The sequence below is a fragment of the Perca flavescens genome, chromosome 1 (genome assembly GCF_004354835.1).
Source record: "Perca flavescens isolate YP-PL-M2 chromosome 1, PFLA_1.0, whole genome shotgun sequence".
Lineage (NCBI taxonomy): Eukaryota > Metazoa > Chordata > Actinopteri > Perciformes > Percidae > Perca > Perca flavescens.
In genome coordinates this window covers 22746609-22758969 of record NC_041331.1, presented here as the reverse complement: position 1 = coordinate 22758969, position 12361 = coordinate 22746609, and positions in this window count along the sequence as shown.

The window sequence follows — 12361 nt, the reverse complement described above, 5'->3', positions numbered from 1 at the left end:
GTGGGTGATACTTCTCCCGTGGCGTGGCTGTCCATCAGGACAGGGCTGGTCATCGTGTTCACATGTAGCCCATCAACCTTTTTTAGATTGATACTACACAAACCTGACTGGCCCTTCAGTCTCTCTTTTCCCCCTCACTTCAGTTCAGCTCCATCAGACTAGCCAGAAACAGGCTGCTGGCCTTGTATCGACAATGCAACAACATGATTCAAACTAAAAAAAAACAAGTCTTTCTACTTTCTCTTTTTTTCAGAAAGTGGGATCAATACATTGTGCAGCAGAAGTTGCTCCCACAAAGACAAGAAAATGTAAACTTTTGTTTTACCTTCTGTCTTTGGAAAAAACTTCAAATAGAGGATACATCAAACAGAGAACCAGAACACTTTGATCTCACTCTGAATGCAATGAAGTTACGTTGCATTAAAATTTAAGAACTGGACATGAAAATAGAATACTGTAGAGAAACCTGTATAGTAAAGAGACGTGTATTGAAATAATATTGTACAGTACTTTTGGAGAAGGCTAGCTTCAAAAAAGCCCATGTATCTTTAGGTGATAATCTGAAGACATTTGACTGACAGACAAACCTTTATAATTGTGTTTAGCAGTATGGCCAGACTGATCTCATGAATTGGCGTATGTATGTCACGCCAATTTGTATTCTGTTTTTGCGTGTTATCAAGACGCATAATCGCATTTTTGCGTGTATATCAAGGCAAATCAGCCGCCATTGACCTACATTGCGAGTCAATTTCCGCCGTAGCGAGTAGTATAAAGGAACGGGGGATTGAGTAAGGAGGCAGGTTGGGGTGGCGGACGGGTAAAACACAGGACTTTCACCGGGTTCGCGTCCCGTGTGCTGCGATTTTTCAGCCGTTTTTTTTTTTTTTTTTTTTTATATATAATTTTTTGTTTTAATAAGCCTTACCCAATGTTTCTTTCCTAAACCCAACCATTTATTGTGTTCCTCAGGGTGTTTTTGTCGTTATTGTCACTGTTTTGTTACTAAAACCTTTCCCTGTCTCCGTGAACCATCACCTTATTGTGGTGGAGAGGTTTGTGTGTCTCTGTGAACCTGAGGGCTGTGTTGTCTGGAACTTTGTGCTCCTGGTAGGGTCTCCCAAGGCAAAGTGGTCTCAGGTGAGGGGCCAGACAAAGAATCGTTCAAAAACCCTATGGAAAAACAAGGTAGAGATGGAATGACCCTGCCCGGAGGAAGCCCGGGGCCCCCGTCTGGAGCCAGGCCCAGACGGCAGGCTCGTCGGCGAGCGCCTGGTGGCCGGGTTTGCCACGGAGCCCGAACAAGCTACATGGCTCCCATCTCTCCAGCCCATGGGCCCACCACCTGTGGGAGGAACCGCTGGGGTCGGGTGCGCTGCCACATGGGTGGCAGTGAAGGTCAGGGGCCTCGACGGACCAGACCCGGGCAGCAGACGCTGGCTCTGGGGACGTGGAACGTCACCTCTCTGTGGGGGAAGGAGCCGGAACTGGTGCGGGAGGTGGAGCTTCTTCTTCGCCGGTGTTGCCCAGGGTGTGAGGCGCCGGGTGGGTGTGGGGATACTCACAAGCCCCCGGCTGAGCGCCGCTACGTTGGAGTTTACCCCGATGGACGAGAGGGTCGCCTCCCTACGCCTGCGGGTTGTGGGGGGGAAAACTCTGACTGTTGTATGTGCATATGCACCAAACAGGAGTTTCGGAGTATTCGGCCTTCTTGGAGACCTTGAGTGGAGTCCTGCATGGGGCGCCAGTGGGGGACTCCATTGTTCTGCTGGGGGACTTCAACGCACACGTGGGCAATGATGGAGACACCTGGAGAGGCGTGATTGGGAGGAACGGCCTCCCTGATCTAAACCAGAGTGGTTGTTTGTTGTTGGATTTCTGTGCTAGTCATGGATTGTCTATAACAAACACCATGTTCGAACATAGGGATGCTCATAAGTGTACCTGGTACCAGAGCACCCTAGGCCGAAGGTCAATGATTGATTTCATAATCGTTTCATCTGATCTGAGGCCGTATGTTTTGGACACTCGGGTGAAGAGAGGGGCAGAGCTGTCAACCGATCACCATCTGGTGGTGAGTTGGGTCAGGGGGTGGGGGAAGACTCTGACCAGACCTGGTAAGCCCAAACGTGTAGTGCGGGTAAATTGGGAACGTCTGGAGGAGGCCCCTGTCCGACAGACTTTCAACTCACACCTCCGGCGGAGCTTTTTGTGCATCCCTGTGGAGGCTGGGGGCATTGAACCCGAGTGGACAATGTTCAAAGTTTCCATTGCTGAAGCTGCGGCGAGGAGCTGTGGTCTTAGGGTTTAAGGTGCCTCAAGGGGCGGTAACCCACGAACACCGTGGTGGACACCGGTGGTCAGGGAAGCCGTCCGACTGAAGAAGGAGTCTTTCCGGGATATGTTATCCCGGAGGACTCCGGAGGCAGTTGCAGGGTACCGAAGGGCCCGAAGGGCTGCAGCCTCTGCCGTGAAAGAGGCAAAGCAGCGGGTGTGGGAGAAGTTTGGAGAAGACATGGAGAAGGACTTTCGGTCGGCACCAAAGTGCTTCTGGAAAACTGTTTGCCACGTCAGGAGGGGGAAGCGGGGAACCATCCAAGCTGTGTACAGTAAGGATGGGACACTGTTGACCTCAACTGAGGAGGTAATAGGGCGGTGGAAGGAGCACTTTGAGGAACTCCTGAATCCGACTAATACGCCCTCTATGTTAGAGGCAGAGCTGGAGGATAACGGGGGATTGTTGTCGATTTCCCAGGCGGAAGTCACTGATGTAGTCAAACAACTCCACAGTGGCAAAGCCCCGGGGATTGATGAGATCCATCCAGAAATGCTCAAGGCTCTGGGTGTGGAGGGGCTGTCCTGGTTGACACGCCTCTTCAACATTGCGTGGAAGTCTGGGACGGTGCCAAAGGAGTGGCAGACTGGGGTGGTGGGTCCCCTTTTTAAAAAGGGGGACCAGAGGGTGTGTGCCAATTACAGGGGTATCACACTTCTCAGCCTCCCTGGTAAAGTCTACTCCAAGGTGCTGGACAGGAGGGTTCGGCCGATAGTCGAACCTCGGGTTGAGGAGGAACAATGCGGATTCTGTCCTGGTCGTGGAACAATGGACCAGCTCTTCACTCTCGCAAGGATCCTGGAGGGAGCCTGGAAGTATGCCCAACCGGTCTACATGTGTTTTGTGGATTTGGAGAAGGCGTATGACCAGGTCCCCCGGGAGATACTGTGGGAGGGGCTGCGGGAGTATGGGGTGAGGGGGCCATCCAATCTCTGTACGACCAAAGTGAGAGCTGTGTCCAGGTTCTCGGCATTAAGTCGGACTCGTTTCAGGTGAGGGTTGGCCTCCGCCAGGGCTGCGCTTTGTCACCAATCCTGTTTGTAATATTTATGGACAGGATATCAAGGCGTAGTCGGGGTGGGGAGGGGTTGCAGTTTGGTGGGCTGGGGATCTCATCGCTGTTCTTTGCAGATGATGTGGTCCTGATGGCATCATCGGCCTGTGACCTTCAGCACTCACTGGATCGGTTCGCAACCGAGTGTGAAGCGGTTGGGATGAGGATTAGCTCCTCTAAATCGGAGGCCATGGTTCTCAGCAGGAAACCGATGGAATGCCTTCTCCAGGTAGGGAATGAGTCCTTATCCCAAGTGAAGGAGTTCAAGTACCTTGGGGTTTTGTTCGCGAGTGAGGGGACAATGGAGCGGGAGATTGGTCGGAGAATCGGCGCAGCGGGTGGGGTATTACATTCAATCTATCGCCGTTGTGGTAAAAGAGAGCTGAGCCAAAAGGCAAAGCTCTCGATCTACCGGTCAGTTTTCGTTCCTACCCTCACCTATGGTCATGAAGGCTGGGTCATGACCGAAAGAACGAGATCCAGGGTACAAGCGGCCGAAATGGGTTTCCTCAGGAGGGTGGCTGGCGTCCCACTTAGAGATAGGGTGAGAAGCTCAGTCATCCGTGAGGAGCTCGGAGTAGAGCCGCTGCTCCTTCGCGTCGAAAGGAGCCAGTTGAGGTGGTTCGGTCATCTGGTAAGGATGCCCCCTGGGCGCCTCCATAGGGAGGTGTTCCAGGCCCGTCCAGCTGGGAGGAGGCCTCAGGGAAGACCCAGGACTAGGTGGAGGGATTATATCTCCAACCTGGCCTGGGAACGCCTCGGGATCCCCCAGTCGGAGCTTGTTAATGTTGCTCGGGAAAGGGAAGTTTGGGGTCCCCCGCTGGAGCTGCTCCCCCCGCGACCCGACACCGGATAAGCGGACGAAGATGGATAGATGGATGGATGGACCTTTCCCTGTGTTCTTTTCCTTTTTTTTATCGCGAATGATGTTGTTCTCGCGATAGTACGTCGCAATAACACGGAACGTGGCGAGGCCACGTGGTGGGTATGTTTACATCAGCTGTATACAGCGTAGGCATACACGTGGATAGCTGAAAATGCGTACAATAACACGCCATTTTGCTTTATGAAAGTGCCGTGTATATTTACGCAAAGTCATGATGCCATGTTGGTATGGCAATGGTTTAATTGGTTTACATGGCTAACAAACTGTTTATAAAAAGTCATAATGCACTTAAAGTGTACAAGGACAACAAAATGAACAGAGGTTGGACCTTTACATGAAAACGTCCACAGTAGCGTTTGAAGCAACAATGTTCTTACCTTCTCTGTTTGCAGCAGGCATCACTATGTGCTGACAAATGACCATGGCAGGTAGGACAGTATAATTTACCAATGATTAAACAGCAGGGCTCTTAACAGAGAGCCAAGGTTCATACAGTTAACACAACTCATCTTTATGCAAGCATATTTTATTACCTTACACGGGTGGCATGCCCCAGCTGCAAACACAATTAAAATACAGCTCCTTGTCCTGTCAAAAGTGATATAGCATATATTGCTATGATCATAACAAAGCACAACAAGGGAGTCTGCGGGGAAGTAAAGATCCTTAAGATAATATAAAACTAGAGGCTTTATTTATCCTGGAGTGTAAATCAGTCATCAAACAGCTGAGGCACAACATGAAAATGTTCTAACAAAAAAGAAATACTTTACCTAAACTAATTTCATAACCTATACATTTTACACTTAACATATTACATTGTGATGATGGTAAAGATGATCATGTGTAATAGAACCATCACATTGATCAGCTTTTCTCTAGTGTTAACCTAATTTGAATCAATATTTTTACTGCATTTTAATAGTTTACCGAATTATAAAAACATAATTTTTTTCCACTTTAATTTTAATTTCTGTGTATGTGTGATTTCTTTCTTCTACAGATTATATTATGATGTGTAAATGAATTGCTCTTAGATAAATTAAAACTAGTCTTCCACTGCCCTGCGTACAACTGCTAAGGTGAAAAGCAGGACAGGCAGACTTAGTGTATGAAGTTTACAGTTACAGCTGTTAACATATTTGAAAATTATTAAGTTTGGAGGTGGGTCTATATTCGGGGTGGGGATCTTTTCCATTAGGGGGTGATTAAATAATGATAAGCTTGTGAATATTTACTGTGATATTACAGTGAATGTAGCGTGTGACCCACTTTAGACTTTCACATCTGAAAAGGATAAACCCTTTGATAATTCTTTGACTGCAGACACTATTTGTCAGTTTTGGGTAATGAAATATGCTTCCACCCTGTTTTCCCCCTATGTAAGTTCTGTTGCTTGTGTTAGGCCATGAGATGTGCAGTCTGAGTTATATGTGACTGAGTGATGTGTCATATAATCTCTTGGACATATCTAGAGGACGTTATTCCAGGAGAGGATATGGGGGCTGCCTCATGAAACATTTATCTGGGAAGAGTAGCGCAGTGATGGCAGAGAGATGGAGTGACAGAATGGAATGAGGTAGAAATGGTAAAACAACAAGGAAAGTGTATGTATGGGTGTCTGTCTGTGTTTCTGTCTCTCAGTCATCCCGTTTGCTGGGTAAAGGTGAATGTAGAGAAACTATAAAAACATACATATTTTTGAAAATGAAAAATCCCCTAACCAGTGGACATGTGTATACATCAACAGATGATACAAACTTATACACACGACACACTTTTAAACATGCTCTGAGGGCTTAGAGAGGCTTTGAGTGTGATAACTCCTAACAAAAACCCTGAGGCTGAGCTCTGACACAAAGCTTATAATCTGGCCAAGTGTTCCACTGGTTGAATTTAGCTACATCACTGCGCAGCAAATGGAGCTCTCGACACATTCTGTTTAACTGTCACTATTCTGTAAGAGAACATCTTTAAATGTGCTCTAATGCAATTTACTAAGAGTTACTCAAATGCTGTCATTGACTGTAGGCCTGTTAACACATAAAAACTAAAATCAAGTTGATTCTATACTTCAACACGTAACTTGGTGTTAAATAGACATGTATGACTCCTACTGACCTCTGTCTGAAACTTAGAAATATCAGTCACGTCAACAAGTGACTGATACATCTTACAGTGCAAGACATTTCAGCTCGCAGAGTACCTGCTGTTTAGACATTTGCAGTAGAAATCCCCCTTGGCAACAATTTTGAAGGTTAATTAACTTAACAGGCAAACGTACCAAATATTTGCTGGTTCCAACTTCTCAAATGTGAGAATTCGCTGTTTTCCTCTGGTTTGTATACTTATAAAATGAATATCTTTGGGTTTTACACTGTTGAGCAGAAAAAATCAGCAATTTCAAGATGTCACCTTTGGCTCTCACAATCTGTGATGGGCATTGTTTACTACTTTACTACTTTTTTTAGACATTTAGTTTTAAGACTAAACTATAGATCAATTAATCAAATTATTAGTTGCATATTTTAGTTATTTCACTTAATTAAAGAAATACAAATCTCTTTCTAAAATCAGCATTTTAAGTCTTCATTTTATATTTGACTATTCTTAGTATCTGTCCAGTGTACACCAGGACCTTCGAAATAAATGACTGTGGGCGGAGGATCATGGGAAAAATAGCTCATGCTCCCAGCCACTCTTGGTTGTGCTTGTCTGGCCTGCGTTGGTGCTTCAGCGCTGGATCTTCAGATGCTGACAGACACCAGAGCCTAGTGGGAGCCTGGTGGAGTGGCCTCTCTCAGAGGGAGGAAAGCTGCTCCCACCCAGACAAGGTCATGCTGGTCTCTTGTCATTATCCTCCAAACATACAGGGGAAAAGCATTCCTATCCAGCGACCATTAGTGCCAGGCAGAGACCAATTACCACAAGGCAAAGGGCAAACAGTAAGCGGACATGAATGAAGCCAGTCAGGTCAAAGTGGTCATACATAGCAAAGGTCATTGTTGTCATCGTTTAAGACAAGTTTAAGTTGTAAATAGCTCCCCAGATAAATACATGAGCAAGAAGGGTTAAATTAAGTACACATTTCCTGAGTGCAATAAATGCTGTCCATTAGGGCTCTTTGCTGCTGTAGAAGAGCATTATTGCCATTATCTGAATTGTCTTACTCTAATCTCTTTACCAAAATCATTTGCATCAGCAATTTATCATATGCTAATGAATTGTAGATCAATAGGGCCTTTTATTATCTAGATAAGGTTGATATTCTCCTTGAATTCACAACAGAGCCAAAGGTTATCTTAAGTAAACATTGTGAATTACTCAGAAAAATCCTTTACTCAGCATAAGATAAGAGAGACTTTATTGTCATCCATCTATATACGATGCAGTACAGCACATCGTGGAACGAAACCGTTTTTCTCTGGTCCCTGCACAAAAACAAAATAATGAAAGAATGGGTGTGAGATACAAAAGCGGGTACAGAACAAGATAAGACATGGTACAGACATATAGTGCAATAATAGAAAAATATAAATATGAGTCATGTAAATATAAATCCACTGTAAATAACTGTAAGCAGATGTAAAGTGCAATAAACAACAGTTACAGCAGTTCCCTGAGGCTATTTATAAGTGATACCACCAGCCACCGTTGCCAAAACATTTATATGAGGCCTTCCCCAGAGTGTATTGAGATACAGAAAGTTCTGCAGAGCCTTTGTACAGTATGCACTTTCTGTATGTAGCAGTCACAGCTCTCAAAATGTTCCTATGTCATGTAAAAGTGTACTTCTAGTAGTTTTCTTGCAACTTAGAAAAATAAAGCACACACTGTTTTTTTAGGGTCACTGAGGCAGCAAATATATGTATATATATATATATATATATATATATATATATATATATATATATATATATATATATATATATATATATATACCAACAAGGATCCTTGCTCCTGGCTGTGGAGAGCTGCAGAGAAATGATAGTGCTTATTCCTACTCCAATCTGTTTATGATATGTATTAGACATCTTGTCTACCTGCTTCCATATAAGTGTTCTGCCTACATTATGCTCATATTTTCTAGAAGACCTGAGGCCAGATACTAGGGTTGGGTGATTGGATGAAAATATCGGCTATTAAAATAAATCTCAATCCTTGTGAAGTTTGATTTCCACTCTCACAGTTGTCCATAAATGCCCATAGACACACCCTCTGTGTTGACCTGTCATTGAAAAGAATGCAACACAATTTTGCATTGGCAGAATCCTCCAACACCAGAGTAAGACCATTACAGTAATATGTCTATACTCACACTCATCAAACATCAGAAAGGACATCAATACCGTTTTAATTTATAGCACTCTTATTAAACAGTTTACAAAGTGTGTCACAATAAAGGATAAAATGGAAAATAATGGATGGAAAGGGCACTACTCGTCATCTTTATGTTAAATCTCTCAAAGTCATTTAGGCTGCTAACAGCCTGTATCACAGATCCATTGAAATCACAAAAGCAGAGAGAGCACAAATGTTCTTCTTTGCTTTTTTTTCATCAATACCAACAGGTCAATTGGAACTGCTTCAGTTGGACTTATATTAAGCTTATTAAAAGAAAAATGAAATTTTAATGAATTTGTGTGTGCTCGGCAACTAATTTATAAAATAGAAAATAAAGCTAGAAAAATAAATTGTCAATTGCAAAACACAAAAAAATAAACAAAAGATTAATATAATTGCTTGCAAGTGCAATTCCTTATAATGTAGTTGGTAACTGCACCTTTGAATAGCACATTATAAGTCAGGTCAATTTTATTTATATAGCCCAATATCACACATCATACATTTTGCCTCTAGGAGCTTTACAATCTGTAAAGCAAACGACACCCTCTGTCCTTTGACCCCCACTTAAGATAAGAAAAAAAAAAGTGGATTAAATGGAGGAAAGCTCATGGAGAGCAACTCTTCTAAGTGTACATAAAAAAAAATCATACACACTTCCTGAATTTTGATATTAATTTAAAAATTGGCATGTGCATAGTCCTGTGCCTACGCATCATTTATACATCTGCCTACCTGGTTTGATGTCGGATTAAGCATCCAAGTGAGAATGTTTGCCACTGTCAGTTTGGACAGAGGGAGTTTATCTACTAGAAAGGGGGACCAAAGTCCATGAATCTGTCATATTTATGCATTTGGTAAATGCACATTCCTTCCTTAGTGTAAGATGTGGAACTAGAAATGTTCACGCACCTCCTCCCGCTCTGCACTTTCATGCCACACAAGGATGATCAGCTGGAGGAAATCAAGCCCCTCTCTAAATTCCCTCTCAACTGATTAAGATAAACTGCTTTTCAGCCATGGTTACCCCCCAACCAATCAATTAAAGTAATCAATTAAAGGCCTGCCGGCTGAGCCTTTGGTAATTGAGGGTTGAATAAACACAGGCTGCTGATACTGATGATAAAGCCGTAACAAAACCATAGGCATGACAAGGGCTTGAAAAATGTAATTTCTGGGATTTCAGTAAGCCTCAATTGTAAGATATCTGGAAAGCTAGGTTTAGTTATTTATTTAATTTCATACCCAGTGCAGTCCTGGCTGTTTATCCTGCGCTGCCAGATTCTGCCCTAGGACGTTAAATATTGAATAAAATCATCAGCCAGGCCTTTCCAATTGGCTGTGGCTACTATTTGAAAAAAGTGCCAGTAGAATTCAAACATGGCACTGTGTTCCAGCATGTCCTCCAGTGAAAACAAATCCTCAGAGGAGGGTGAAAGAGACTCTTTGGGCAGGCTTGGCCTCTCTACTGTTGGTTTCAGGTCCAAGAGGTGAGGAGGCTGTCTGTACTTCAGGGATCCTAAAATATAGCCACACAGGGCTCCCTGACTGAGACACATTCATTTTAAATATGCATTTTGTCTGTCGTCTATTTAGAAATTTAGATTAAACTTTGATTCACATACATGGCAAAATTGGCACATCAAGATAAAGAAATGTTTTGGTTTAGAACTGAAATATCAACAAAAAAACAAGTTAGAGAATCGTTGAAACTCATTACATTTTTTCCTTGCCAAAAATAATGCTCTGCTTGACTTTTTAAGGATTTTTTTTTTTTTTTTCTCAAACTCCATTTTTTTCTCACAGGAGAGCTTATAACAAGCATGCTGTCCATTTGGTTTGAATCAGTCTGCTTTTGTTGAGGTCAGGTGACTAAGTCTAAAACTCATAAGCTCCTCTGCTGTCCAACTTTTTGATGTGCTCGTCTGCTGGGTTTTTACTAGAAAGTAGAGACATTAGAGGCAGGGTCAAAGGTCCTTGTTTAAGATTTGTGTGACCCTGCTTTTTTACGAGGTCACAATTTACATGTGTGCGCTGTCGGAGCGCAGATCTAATAACTGGCTGTTTGTGAAGTCAGCTTCCATGTTTTGGTGACTCACAGCACAACATGTGGCCTGGATTCTGTGTGTAAGAGGAAAGGTGGAGAACCGACATCTCCTCAGTTTATTTGTGTATTACTTAAACAAGTATGATAGTTCAGACTTTTTAAAAATGCTTTGGTTGCAAATATAAATTTAGTTACACAAGCTAAAGGACAAAAGGCTCGTTAGAGATGAGCCAGGCCTGCGCAGAATCGATCACCCAATGCATGCTTAGATTTGTGTCCGACTTGATCCCGATTTGCTCTGACGTCATGCACACGTGGGCAACGATAACCTCATGAGATCAAGGCAGACGCAGGTTTGAGATGCAGGCAGCCCAGTTGCTTTTCACCGACTGAAAGACCCAGGCGGACCCAGGGCATGCTGGGAAATCCCTGCCTCTCAGCTGATCTAACAGCTGATTGGTTTAGAATCGACTCAACATGATGATGTTTTATATAGACTTTTTATTTTTTTTGAATTGGAGGAATTTTAATTGCTGTTTGTCTGATTTAAATGCTTATTCTGTACAGAACACATGTTGTGTGGCAGATAGTTACATTTAGAAATAAGAGAGACTAAATCCATACAGATTACAGATCATCTACAGTCTGTTGTCATCAGCAACAGATCGCATGTAGAGCATTTTTACAGCTACTCTGTCTTAATAAAAACAACTGGAAACTGTGTACAAGCTGATGTATGGGTCTGATAACATTTTGTTGAATCGGAATCCGATCTAACAGGATGTGAGTGTTTCTGTGACTTCCTTTGTCACCGCCCCCCTGCTGCTGCCGCCTGCTTTCGTCTACTTTACAGGCAAGGCGCAGTTCATCTCGAACGAGCCTAGAAAGACATTAGACACAGAACAGCAGTCTTTTTAAACATGCTCCTGGGTGTAAAAACTATAGGTAAAAAGTTAACAACAGTAATACTGTATGTATGGACTGTACTTGGCGCATGGAGAAAAATGCTATTCCTGCTCCAGCTCATTACCTAACAGCCACATAACATAATTTAACATTTCCATTGTGTTCAGGGACACCACAGCAATTAGCTAACAAGTGGGTCATCCATTAACCAGGCCCATGGCCCTGGGAGAGATATAAGCCTCCAGGGCAACACTCAACAATTCTCTGTAATAGAATGGCTGAGAGAGAGAGAGTCCATTAGTAAACATTTAGTAAATCAGTGAGAAGGCAGGTCTCCACGGGTAATTATATTACTGATTATTTACAACAAATACACTCCGCACTTTATTGTGTTTTGTTCCTTTATCTTTTTCATTATGTTATTTTCAACGTTGTTCTTCAACCATTTGCAGGTTCACCTTAATGAAGCAGTAGGTCATAAATAAAACTTTCCTCTTAGATTGAGACTGATGGTGTATAAGCCCCAGAGCCTACAGACAATTTTAGCTGAAACACAGGATTCTCGCCTCCACTTTTTTGAATGACATAAATAATGAAAGTCTGTTGATTTTCCAGAGATTGCAATTATTTGGTCATGCAGTAAGAGGATTGAGACTGCTCTTTGGAGGATCCCACCTTAGAGCCTAAAAAGACTTGTGGATGCTTTCTGCTATTGACCTCCTCCTTAACTGTGATTCCACTCTCTCAGCCCCAAACTGTAAATATACACAAAGAATAGGCTGCACTGTT